The sequence below is a fragment of the Pinus tabuliformis genome, chromosome X, assembly GCF_031772625.1.
Source record: "Pinus tabuliformis cultivar Carrire ecotype Pingquan chromosome X, CPIR1, whole genome shotgun sequence".
Taxonomy (NCBI): domain Eukaryota; kingdom Viridiplantae; phylum Streptophyta; class Pinopsida; order Pinales; family Pinaceae; genus Pinus; species Pinus tabuliformis.
Window position 1 is genome coordinate 908,855,408 of NC_142308.1, and position 13,962 is coordinate 908,869,369.

The 13,962-nt window shown below is 43.0% G+C and overlaps 2 pseudogenes; both read right to left on the bottom strand.

Annotated features, from left to right (window-relative positions):
* Nucleotides 1–1,449: 1,449 nt before the first annotated feature.
* LOC149142637 (kinesin-like protein KIN-7N pseudogene) lies at nucleotides 1,450–3,314 on the bottom strand (annotated as a pseudogene).
* An 8,173-nt stretch (nucleotides 3,315–11,487) lies between these two features.
* LOC149142638 (kinesin-like protein KIN-7N pseudogene) lies at nucleotides 11,488–13,305 on the bottom strand (annotated as a pseudogene).
* Between the last annotated feature and the right edge of the window lie 657 nt (nucleotides 13,306–13,962).

Below are 13,962 nucleotides of genomic sequence, written 5' to 3' on the forward strand. Positions count from 1 at the left end.
TCCCAACCTGAATGCCTTCTCTCATGAATCAGGTTCCCAAAGAAGAATCTCATGTTGAATGTTATCCTTTAAAGTCCCTATGAAGACATCAATCCTTTTCTTCTCTAGAATATCATTTACCCTTATATTCAATTTTTGAAATTCCTCAATATTCTCTTCCATTGAACCCTTTTGTTTGAGATTTATCAATTAGATAAAGAAGGTGTTTCTCTTTGTATCATCGTAATGTGTTATCATTTCCTCCATGAAAATTAACCACGTGACAAGTGGTTTACGAGAACAAAGCCCTTCATACCATAAAAATTGATTCGGTTCTAAATATAATGATGTAATATGTACCTTTTGTAACAGTTGCACCTCATGTAGATCAAAATATTGCTCCATCTGTTGTATCCAATTTACCGGGTCCTTTCTGTTAGCGCTTGAAATTTCACCTCAGGCTAAGAAAGGTAAACCTCAAGGCAACATCAAACCACTTAGCCTCGTAGCTAGCCCTACGGGGCAGGAGAGGGCTCTCTCCGGTCTATCTCAGCAAAAAGTTTTCTAAATGGGGCTGAGATGACTTTAAAAGAAACTGATTTTAGGCTAGTAAACTGATCAAAAGGGTTGATTTGGGATTTTTAGGGTTTTTTAATAAAATGACGGGGTTTTTCTGGGCTGCATGGGGCAAAGAAACAGCTTGAACAGAGAAATATAATAAAAAACACAGATTATCGACTGAGGCAAGGTAGGCAAGAAATTTAACATCAAATTGAGATTAAATGGGATGGCAAGACTGTTGAGGAGCTGACAAGGGCATAGAAGATGAATCCTTGTCAAACAGAAGAAAACATGAAATATTGAACAAACTTAAAGGCAGAGCATACAAATGATGAATTCTACCTTAACACTTCATTTGTTCAATTAGAAATGATCATGAAGTGAAATGAAACATAACAGTTTACATATGAAACAGAAGAAAAACTTATGCTAACTTTCATACCACAGGAATCTCAGAAGTCAGAGCTGTGTAATTTCATTAAAAATCTCTGTCAAAAACTGTACAATGAAGCTCTGTTACACACACCTCTCAGCACTCAGAATTCTCTCTCCCACTCTTACAAATGATTATTTTAATACATTAAATAAACTATTTTAGAAAAAACAACAGATCGACCCCCAAAACAGGGGCGTTGTTTCACCTGCAGTTACAACAATAGAAAAGAGCGTTTCCTCTATTCTAAAATAAAACAGCGTTCCTCTAAAAATCCTCTGATGGTCGACACATGGAGCGCAGATCCCGTTGAATAAAGTCTGGAAATAGAAATCGAATCCTATTCTGCTGTTCTGGCTCCGTTTGAATAGCGGTCTTTTGTATGCCTTGATTCGGATAGAATACACAAAGCGTTCATTGCCTGTTGATCTCCTTTCCTGACCCAAAAACTTCAAGTTTAATCGACGAGGATAAGTTTACTCACAACTGTTTAGCTTAAAAGAGTTCCTGTCTTGATCTGAATTTATAACCAGCGTGCTAAGGTTATAAAATTTGTGACTCGGCGATCATGCTCCAGTTGAGATTTTCTCTCCTCCTCAAGTTCAACAGCTAACTTTTCCCTTTCAAGTTCAAACTTCAACATCTCATTTCTTAGCTTCAAAATTTCCCGTTCCAGATTCTCTGAGTGAGATCCCTGAAGCTTTTTACGCAGCTCTTCAATCTCCCTCTTTTGACGCTTTAGAAGTGCAGCATCTGTCATTATTTCATTCACTTGAGCACAATTTGTGACTCGTTTAGCTCTGCTTGCAAATTGAAGGGTCCCGCGGGTTTCATCTGCATGAACCTCTTCAGGTGCAATAGTACAGATGATAGCAGTCTTGGCATTGCCACCCAGAGCTGGTTGTAGGATGCGGGTCAGCTTACTATCACGATAAGGAATATGTCCTTTCTGTTTTCCACCACCATCACTCAGTTTATTGATTACAGTACCAAGACTCATCAAACTCTTGTTAATGTGTGTTCCTTCCTTAAGACGGACGCCACCAGCTCCAGTCTTTGCAACTCGCTCAGAACCAGCTAAATCAACCAAATTCAGAAACTCTCACAGTATCCTTGTTATATGAACTTCCATCTAACTCTGCATCCTTGTCTCTGCTTTCAATAACCATCCGAAAAATCGTATGAGACCTGCTACTACGTACATTCATGTTTGTCTCTCCATCATGTCGGTGTGCTTCTCCCAGGCCAATGAGATCAAAAACTTGATCTGGGGTGTTCACACTTTCCTCTCTTAGACCTGCAACAAATATGCCACGCTCTAAGTTTTCATGGACTTGGAGTTTCTTGTTCTCTGGAGCAAGGAGGTCATTGATCTCTTCATTATAAATTTCCAGATAGGAAACTCGAATTAAGAATTCTCGATCAGATATCGACTGGATATTTTTTTAAAACATTGTAGACAGACAAAACGAATGATACCAAGGTCTTCCTGCGAACCCTGCATGCTGTATGTCTTTCCATTCATGTTTTGCCCATATGCAAATACAGTATCATTAAAGCCGTTAACGGCTGCCTCGATAACATCCTTGGTATGGACTTTGTAAATGTCCGCATTCTTTGAGTTGTATCCAAAAACATGATCAAAGGTATAAGAATATCCGGAGATGGGCGTTCCAAGAGCATTGTGAAGCGAAATGTGGTTGTCCTCCCCTGCTACTTTTCTCGCTATAAACTCAAGTCTAGGTGAGTAATATTTATCCCCAGGCAACTTTGCACAGTATTTATAGATAAGACTGACACTGGAATCACAGGTGACGGTAGCTCCAGATGATGAAACACGATAAACATTTGTTTCAACAGAACTTTGCTCTTGAATACAAGGTATATGATTTAGGTTGCTATTCATAGTCGTCTCCTTCATTGATTCCTCACTCTTGATTACCTCATATAATAGCTTTTGTTGCTTCTCATTACCTCTCTCAAGAGGAAGGATAAAATTTGATTTGTTTTGACGAACACGCCCACGAGATTGAATAAAGCTCCTTACTGTTTTTGGCAAATCAAAACGAATGATACAGCTACAACTTCGCACATCAATGTCTTCTTCAACAACATCGGTGGCTACCAAGACATTTACCTTGCTATGCTCCTCCATTTGAATATTGGTAGATCCACCTTGGTCCCATCTGAGTTGCAACACATTCCATTGTCGCAGGAGGATAAGAACAGGCATAATTGCAGTGAGGGTAGCAATTTCAAGAATTGATGTACCATTCAAGTTGCTGACAAAATATTTCTTAATCTGCTTGTGAGGATTGAGGCAAGTACTGTAGGACTCCATTGATATATTATGAAAAGTGAATATTCTGAATTGTGCTTGTGCAGGGATAGGAGCTTGAAGTCGCTGCCATTTGAAGAGCTGGAGAATAAATTACATATTCTAAAAAAACAACATTAAATGATTTCTTCTTCAAAACCCTGTTTTGAAGAAGAATCAATCTCACACTGACATGAGACGGAGTCTAACATCGGCTCCACTTGGGATGGCAGCTGCCGCTTCGTGGAGGTGCCAAGAACCGCAGAACTTTGGGAGAGCAGACAGTGCCTCCATCCATTGGGCAATGGAGTCCATTATTTCAACATATCAACACAACTGAAGACTCAACTTATTAACTGGAAACTGACTGAATTGACTGAAAGACTAATTCGGCAAACTTCAAGCTAAACTGTAATGAAACTAGAACAGGATGTTGCCCTTATGGCTGCTTATTTATTTACAAAATCTACCCTACTTTGCTGCACAAACAATAGATCAGGTAATACTAAAATGCCAGATTAACCATTCAAGTAAACCTGAGAATGATGCCGCTCGAGAATGCTTCCACGAGTGATCCGGATTTAAACAGGAACGCAACAAATTACAGAGATACCCATATGCACAAAGATGCAGTGGAAATAATACTTCATTTCATTAATGGAAAATACTGAAATATGCTTACAACCAGAAATGGAAATAAACCAGCTAGGGCGATGGTAGCTTATCTCTGAGAAGAGATGTGATGGCTACATGCCTCTGAACTGTGTTACAATGAGGCTCGAAGGCCTATTTATTGTTAAGAAACAATGGAAAAACCCTTAACATTCCAAAACCTAACCCTAGGAGATGAAACCCCAAACTGTGGGCCCCGTTTGGGGTAAATTGGTACATCAACTTCCCGGGGTCGTAACTTTGGCATATGATCTCTGTTTGACGCGTACAATAGCTCATTAGAAAGATCTATTCGAGCACTATCATTGTTGGAACGGGCAACATCGATCCATTCCATGGACCCATGTTGCCCCCGGATTCCCCAAAAAACGTCGTTTAGGGCCTCAAAACGGCTCCGGAAGTTCAGGACCCGAAAAACTGCTAAAAATAGTAAGTTGTGCTACAATTAAGGAAACTGAAAATGCTGAGAAAGACAATGGTGGGGGTCCAGGTGGACTTGGCAGGTGGCCACCAATATCCACCTGGATCATTCTCCCCCCTTAGGAAGCAATGGTCCCCATTGCGTTGAGCTCCTCCATGAGATGAGGAAACTTCTGCTGAACTTGTTCCCTGGTGAGCCACTTGCCCTGCTGGAGGAGTTGGCCTGCTTTGACAACTCGATACAGTTGGATATTCTGTTGGCAAGTGTTCTTGATCTGTGTGTCCATGATTCGATCATTTGCAGCTTGTTCCATGCAATCTGGATTTAATTCTGTGGGTTTGAGTTGTTCTGCAATGTCGGATGTGTCTAGCAATGGTGGAAAGTATGGCCGAAGGCGGTCCACATTGAACACTGGGTGCAGGCCAAGGAATGGGGGAATGCTGAGCTCAAATGCATTGTCTCCCATAGCCTTAGTAATGGTGTAAGGACCATATCGGAGTGGTCTCAATTTCCGATAGGCTCTAGTAAGGCGTTCCTTTTGCAAATGCAACCAGACTTTGTCGCCCACCTGAAACTTGTGTGGCACCCGATGTTGATCATGTCGCTGCTTGTACTTGGCATTTGATTTCTCAAGAATGTCATGGACCTGCTGGCGAATATGTTGGATGCGCTCAATGAAGCTGGTGGCCTTATCTGTTTCGGACTGGACATGAGCTGAATTCATGTGAGTAGCTGCAAGTGGCATGGCCACATCAATGGGGCATAGTGGCTGGAATCCCAAACCCACCTGAAAAGGGCTATGGCCAGTGGAGCTGTGAAGAGCTCGGTTGTAGCTGTGCTGAACCTAGGGGAGGCTCTCGTCCCATGTGCGTGGATGCTTTGAGTTATACATGCGCAAAATGTGCACAATCATCCTATTGACAACCTCTGTCTGGCCATCAGTTTGAGGATGGAAGGTTGTGGACTTCGTGAGTTTGGTGTCCAGCATTGACCAGAGACTGGACCAAAATGTGTTGAGAAACCGACTGTCCCGATCTGAGATGATAGACTGTGGGATCCCAAAGTGCACCCACACTCGTTCAAAGAAGAGTTTAGCAGTGGCTTCTGCTGTGATATTCTTCTTGCAGGCCACCATAATGGCCATCTTCGAGAACCTGTCGACGACCACAAAAACACAGTCATTTCCATGCTTAGTGGAAGGAAGGCCTGACATGTAATCCATGGAGATGGATTCCCAAGGTCGACTAGGGGTAGGCAACGGGGTATAGAGGCCTTGCTTCTTAATGGTCGGTTTGGCAATGGCACAGGCAGTACATGATCGGATGTACTTCCCAACATCCTGTCGAAGATTCGGCCAATAGAAATAATTTTGCAGTACTGCCACTGTTTTCTCGACCCCGAAATGCCCAGCAGCCCGACTGTAGTGTGCTTCCCAAATCATCTTGGCACGCTCGCTTGAAGGAACACAAAGGTGACCGAGGTGGCATAATAGGGCATCCTGGAGGTGAAAATCTGCAACATGCCGACCCTCCAAGAGTGTCTGGTATGTGTGGCCGAATTCTGGGTCGCTTTTGTAGAGAAGTGGCCAATCAGAAGTCTCGTGCCCACAAGAGTTGAGCACGGTGGTCAGCGCCATGATCGGTGGTCGACTGAGGCAATCCGCAACATTATTGGTGCTGCCCTTTTTATACTTGATATTCAAGTGAAACTGTTGCAGGTATGTAGACCACTTCTGATGGCGATCATTCTGCAATTTCCCTTGGGTCTGTATGAACTACAAGGGTCGGTGGTTTGTGTGGATGACCGTTTCCTTCCCCAAAATGTAATGCTTCCATTGTCGGCAGGCCTGTACAATGGAATACATCTCTTTATCATAAGTGGGGTACTTCCGGACTGTGTCTGAAAGTGTTTCACTGTGATATGCCACTGGATGTCCATGTTGAGTAAGGACTGCCCCAATAGCATAGTCAGAGGCATCTGTCTCGACCTCAAATGGTTGTTGTAAATCTGGTAACGCGAGCACTGGTGCCGTGCAGAGGCGATCCTTCAACTCCTTGAATGCCTTCTGTTGAGATTCAGACCAAAAGAATTTTGCTTTCACCCCTCCCTTGGTGACTTGACTCAAGGGCCAAGAAATATGAGAAAACCCCAGCACAAACCTGCGGTAGAAGTTGGCAAGACCTAGAAAGCTGCGAAGCTCTGTTAGAGTGGTTGGAGAGGGCCAATCCCGAATGACTTGGACCTTGGCTAGATCGACATGCACCCCCTGTTCATCAATGATGTATCCCAGATACTGAACCTCGGTCATGCCAAAAGTGCATTTCTCCAAATTGGCACATAGCTTGTGTTGCCGCAGTGTTTGGAGAACCTGTCAGATGTGGTGGAGGTGCTCTTCCCAACTTGGTTGAAGATCAGAATGTCATCCAAGTATACTACTACAAAGGAGTTGGTGAATGGCCGCAAGATGTCATCCATTAGCCTCATAAAGGTTGCAGGAGCATTCGTCAATCTGAAAGGCATGACCAACCATTCGAAGAGGCCCTCCTTGGATTTGAAGGCAGTCTTCCACACATCTGAGGGTTCGATTGGTACCTGGTGATATCCTGACTTCAGATCGATCTTGCTGAAATATTTCGCCCCCTTTAGTTGGTCTAGGAGGTCATCAATCCGCGGGATCGGGTACCTATTACGGACAGTGATCTTGTTCAGTGCCCGATAGTCAATACAGAGTCTCCACGTCCCATCCTTCTTCTGTACCAACACGATCGGGCTCCCACAGGGCGATGAACTCGGACGGATGTGACCTTTCTGCAGGAGCTCCTAAATCTGCCTCTTGATTTCATTGTTCTCCAGAACGGAGCGCCGATAAATTGGTCCATTGGGTAGCGGCGCACCTGGGGTCAGATCAATGGAGTGCTTGACTTGACAGTGCAGAGGAACCCCTGCCGGGGAGGTGAAGATGTCTTCGTACTCCTCCACAATCTTGTCCATCTGTAGCTGTTGTGCAGAGGGACCCCGTTTGGAGGCTGCAGCCACTGTCTTCTTCTTCCCTTGAGGGCGTATCATCAGGAAAACAAATTTCCTGGTTTTGGAAATGATCTTACTGCATTGTTTTGCAGTAATCAAAGAGATGGCGGCAGGTGGTGCTACCTCTGGTATCCTGAACAACTTATTTCCCAATGTAATAATAACAGCACGGGGCCTTGATTCATACACAGCATGTCGCTTCCACAAGTATGGTTGTCCCAGTAATACATCACAAACTTCAAGGGGAGAAATGTCACACAATACCTCATCCGTGAAGGGCTTGATGTTGTATGGAAGGCGACACTGCTGGCTCACGCGAAGATCTCGCCCTTGGTGAAGCCACCCAATGGTGTATGGTTGTGGATGTGCTGTGGTCGGTAAGCCCAACCGCTTCACGACCTCTGCCGAAATGAGGTTCTTTTGATTCCCGCTATCAAGATTGAACTGTATCGGGGAGCCCTTTACCCACATTTGGGAGTGGAAGAGATGCTCCTCCTCCTCTGGATCTTCGTGTTCATTTTTCTGGATCTTTGCGGTAGCAACAGTGGCGCTGGGATCCGCATCAATGATCTGCTTCCCTTTTTCATACCCCTTATCGGGTTCTGACTCAGAGTCGGAACATGCATCTGATTCTGAAACCTTTAGCTCAGCCACCAGTGACTGCTTGGCCCGACACTCACTTGTGTCGTGAGTGGAGCTCTTATGGAACTCGCACCATTTTCTAGTGTCCTTTCTCGGCTTCGCGGCATTGTTCTTTGCTTGCAGCTTCGGCTGGTTGTCTTGGGCTGTCCCGCCTTGGCTTTGTCCTTTGTTCTGTGGTTTAGGGGCACCTTTCCCCTGCTTTGGATTCGCAGATCCAAAGTCTCGCTTCTTTTGTTTAAACTTCTGCTCGACCTTGACGGCATATTGGTATGCTGCGCCGAGCGAGGGGATGTTTAGGAATTGTATTTCTTCCTGGATGTACTTGTGCAGGCAGCCACGGTATTTGAGTATCAAATGTTGCTCCGAATCCTTGATACCCAACTTTGTGCGAAGGGTATGGAAAAGATTGGTGAACTCCGACACGTCTTGGTCCCTTCCCTGCCGCAACGTGGTCCACTTTATGTATTCATCCAGGGTAGTACTGCTCCTTGATGGCATCCCGGAACGAATCCCAGGTGGGTGTGGCTGAAAATAGTCAGCGAGTACTTTCATCCTTCTGCTCGCAGTAGGTTTCCCACCAGTCCTTGACGTGGGGGGCTGCTTTGAGAAGAGCAAAAACAATCTTTTCCTGACTCGAAAATTCATGAACAGAAAAATAACCCTCTAGCAGATTTAACCATTTATCTACAGCATCGGCGTCTATCTGACCCTCGAATATGGGGATTTCAAAATTAACTTGTACCTTAAAGGGTGTGGCGTTTCCAGAGGAGCTGCTGGAAGCCGATGTGCCGCTTCTGGGTAGCCGCTGAAGGATCTGGGCAAAGTTGTCCATCATCGTGTTCCGTTGTCGCTCGATGGCTTCTTCAAGCAAGATTTTGATGGGATCTCCTGCCCCCTCGTCTTTCTTCTCGTCCGCCATGGGAGGCCGTCGGGATTTGCGAGGCTGGTCTTGCAAAGGTTCAACCAGTTCAAGCCCTAACTCCTTATATCCCGACCTTGTTGGGGACATGCAAAGAAAAACAGAGAAAAAGCAAACCGCTCTGATACCACTGATCCGGATTTAAACAGGAACGCAACAAATTACAGAGATGCCCATATACACAAAGATGTAGTGGAAATAATACTTCATTTCATTAATGGAAAATACTGAAATATGCTTACAACCAGAAATGGAAATAAACCAGCTAGGGCGATGGTAGCTTATCTCTGAGAAGAGATGTGATGGCTACATGCCTCTGAACTGTGTTACAATGAGGCTCGAAGGCCTATTTATTGTTGAGAAACAATGGAAAAACCCTTAACATTCCAAAACCTAACCCTAGGAGATGAAACCCCAAACTGTGGGCCCCGTTTGGGGTAAATTGGTACATCAACTTCCCGGAGTCGTAACTTTGCCATATGATCTTCGTTTGACGCGTACAATAGCTCATTAGAAAGATTTATCCGAGCACTATCATTGTTGGAATAGGCAACATCGGTCCATTGCATGGACCCATGTTGCCCCTGGATTCCCCAAAAAACGTCGTTTAGGGCCTCAAAACGGCTCCGGAAGTTCAGGACCCGAAAAACTGCTAAAAATAGTAAGTTGTGCTACAATTAAGGAAACTGAAAATGCTGAGAAAGACAATGGTGGGGGTCCAGGTGGACTTGGCAGGTGGCCACCAATATCCACCTAGATCAACGAGGTCACAGATGTAATTGCTGGCAGCCCTTCATGCACGTAATGAGCCTGGTCACGTACAAGGTAGTCTGATCTATCAATCAAAGTGAAAAACATGTCCATATATGCCGCAATAGGATCACGGAAGCCGAACTCTGTTGGCTGTCCCAATTCTGCAATGCATACTTCCAGCTGCACATTGTCAATGTAAACATCTATAGGCGATTCTATGATATCTTGTTTCGAAGGAGGAAGAATTTCCAAGAACGTTTTAGGGTCTTGGAAATCATATGACTGGATCTGCTCATCTAAACAATGAATCTCCTTTTCGATTCTTTCAACAATTAACTCACAAAATTTAGCTTTGAAGAACTTTGAAGATAACTTTGAAGATTTCAACAAACGAAGCAAGGCACTGAAAACATCTTCATCAAATTCAGTATCAGCTAACTCATTTCTTATTTCTTCTACAGCTTCACACAGGGCAGGGTTTGCCACATACCCTACCATTGCATGAAGGGATCAGCAAGCACTGGAATGTCTGGATCGAATTGAAGTCGCCAGGTGAATGGTTCAGCCTGCATATGTATCTGACTGCTGTCCACCATCAGCATCAGATCTGCAATTTGATTTCATGTACTGGGACAAGACAATCAACAAGTCGAATGTTCTCCCCAGTATGGTCGCCAATATGTTAGCGCTTGAAATTTCACCTCAGGCTGAGAAAGGTAAACCTCAAGGCAACATCAAACCACTTAGCCTCGTAGCTAGCCCTATGGGGCAGGAGAGGGCTCTCTCCGATCTATCTCAGCAAAAAGTTTTCTAAATGGGGCTGAGATGACTTTAAAAGAAACTAATTTTAGGCTAGTATACTGATCACAAGGGTTGATTTGGGATTTTTATGGTTTTTTAATAAAATGACGGGGTTTTTCTGGGCTGCATGGGGCAAAGAAACAGCTTGAACAGAGAAATATAATAAAAAACACAGATTATCGACTGAGGCAAGGTAGGCAAAAAATTTAACATCAAATTGAGATTAAATGGGATGGCAAGACTGCTGAGGAGCTGACAAGGGCATTGAAGATGAATCCTTGTCAAACAGAAGAAAACATGAAATATTGAACAAACTTAAAGTCAGAGCATACAAATGATGAATTCTACCTTAACACTTCATTTGTTCAATTAGAAATGATCATGAAGTGAAATGAAACATAACAGTTTACATATGAAACAGAAGAAAAAATTATGCTAACTTTCATACCACAGGTATCTCAGAAGTCAGAGCTGTGCAATTTCATTAAAAATCTCTTTCAAAAACTGTACAATGAAGCTCTGTTACACACACCTCTCAGCACTCCGAATTCTCTCTCCCACTCTTACAAATGATTATTTTAATACATTAAATAAACTATTTTAGAAAAAACAACAGATCGACCCCCAAAACAGGGGCGCTGTTTCACCTGCAGTTACAACAATAGAAAAGAGCGTTTCCTCTATTCTAAAATAAAACAGCGTTCCTCTAAAAATCCTCTGATGGCCGACACATGGAGCGCAGATCCCGTTGAATAAAGTCTGGAAATAGAAATCGAATCCTATTCTGCTGTTCTGGCTCCGTTTGAATAGCGGTCTTTTGTATGCCTTGATTCGGATAGAATACACAAAGCGTTCATTGCCTGTTGATCTCCTTTCCTGACCCAAAAACTTCAAGCTTAATCGACGAGGATAAGTTTACTCACAGCTGTTTAGCTTAAAAGAGTTCCTGTCTTGATCTGAATTTATAACCAGCGTGCTAAGGTTATAAAATTTGTGACTCGGCGATCACGCTCCAGTTGAGATTTTCTCTCCTCCTCAAGTTCAGCAGCTAACTTTTCCCTTTCAAGTTCAAACTTCAACATCTCGTTTCTTAGCTTCAAAATTTCCAGTTCCAGATTCTCTGAGTGAGATCCCTGAAGCTTTTTACGCAGCTCTTCAATCTCCCTCTTTTGACGCTTTAGCAGTGCAGCATCTGTCATTATTTCATTCACTTGAGCACAATTTGTGACTCGTTTAGCTCTGCTTGCAAATTGAAGGGTCCCGCGGGTTTCATCTGCATGAACCTCTTCAGGTGCAATAGTACAGATGATAGCAGTCTTGGCATTGCCACCCAGAGCTGGTTGTAGGATGTGGGTCAGCTTACTATCACGATAAGGAATATGTCCTTTCTGTTTTCCACCACCATCACTCAGTTTATTGATTACAGTACCAAGACTCATCAAACTCTTGTTAATGTGTGTTCCTTCCTTAAGACGGACGCCACCAGCTCCAGTCTTTGCAACTCGCTCAGAACCAGCTAAATCAACCAAATTCAGAAACTCTCACAGTATCCTTGTTATATGAACTTCCATCTAACTCTGCATCCTTGTCTCTGCTTTCAATAGCCATCCGAAAAATCGTATGAGACCTGATACTACGTACATTCATGTTTGTCTCTCCATCATGTCGGTGTGCTTCTCCCAGGCCAATGAGATCAAAAACTTGATCTGGGGTGTTCACACTTTCCTCTCTTAGACCTGCAACAAATATGCCACGCTCTAAGTTTTCATGGACTTGGAGTTTCTTGTTCTCTGGAGCAAGGAGGTCATTGATCTCTTCATTATAAATTTCCAGATAGGAAACTCGAATTAAGAATTCTCGATCAGATATCGACTGGATATTTTTTTTAAACATTGTAGACAGACAAAACGAATGATACCAAGGTCTTCCTGCGAACCCTGCATGCTGTATGTCTTTCCATTCATGTTTTGCCCATATGAAAATACAGTACCATTAAAGTCGTTAACGGCTGCCTCGATAACATCCTTGGTATGGACTTTGTAAATGTCCGCATTCTTTGAGTTGTATCCAAAAACATGATCAAAGGTATAAGAATATCCGGAGATGGGCGTTCCAAGAGCATTGTGAAGCGAAATGTGGTTGTCCTCCCCTGCTACTTTTCTCGCTATAAACTCAGGTCTAGGTGAGTAATATTTATCCCCAGGCAACTTTGCACAGTATTTATAGATAAGACTGACACTGGAATCACAGGTGACGGTAGCTCCAGATGATGAAACACGATAAACATTTGTTTCAACAGAACTTTGCTCTTGAATACAAGGTATATGATTTAGGTTGCTATTCACAGTCGTCTCCTTCATTGATTCCTCACTCCTGATTATCTCATATAATAGCTTTTGTTGCTTCTCATTACCTCTCTCAAGAAGAAGGATAAAATTTGATTTGTTTTGACGAACACGCCCACGAGATTGAATAAAGCTCCTTACTGTTTTTGGCAAATCAAAACGAATGATACAGCTACAACTTCGCACATCAATGTCTTCTTCAACAACATCGGTGGCTACCAAGACATTCACCTTGCTATGCTCCTCCATTTGAATATTGGTAGATCCACCTTGGTCCCATCTGAGTTGCAACAAATTCCATTGTCGCAGGAGGATAAGAATAGGCATAATTGAAGTGAGGGCAGCAATTTCAAGAATTGATGTACCATTCAAGTTGCTGACAAAATCTTTCTTAATCTGCTTGTGAGGATTGAGGCAAGTACTATAGCACTCCATTGATATATTATGAAAAGTGAATATTCTGAATTGTGCTTGTGCAGGGATAGGAGCTTGAAGTCGCTGCCATTTGAAGAGCTGGAGAATAAATTACATATTCTAAAAAACAACATTAGATGATTTCTTCTTCAAAACCCTGTTTTGAAGAAGAATCAATCTCACACTGACATGAGATGGAGTCTAACACTTTCCATCAAACTTCCTCATATCACCTTTTCTAGATTTTAGGAGCTCAATCTTGAAATGGTTGTAACTCTGTAATTTAGGATCTCCCAATTCTGAAATTGTGGCCTATGGTAGCCCTCTTCGTCCTATTTCCAATGCCACCAGTCTGATCGAAATGGGATTCTCCAAGAAAGAGTTATGCACAATATCCCAAGATGACCTGATTATATACCTTTTCAGAAGAGTGAACTAGTACGAAATGTCAAGTGTCACTGTTTCGACCTTCGGATCTAAAAACAGTACATAGAAAACTACAATCCGTCCAATTTTTATAACTTCTTACGAAATTTCAATCTGATGCTCAAAGGGATAGTTATGGTGATTTCCCCAGGTCACTTGTTTGGGATGTAATTCAGGATCCTACAGAAACCCTAAATATCTTGGACTGTGTCTCCGAAAATATAGTGAAACAATATCTGAAATTTAGGCCCA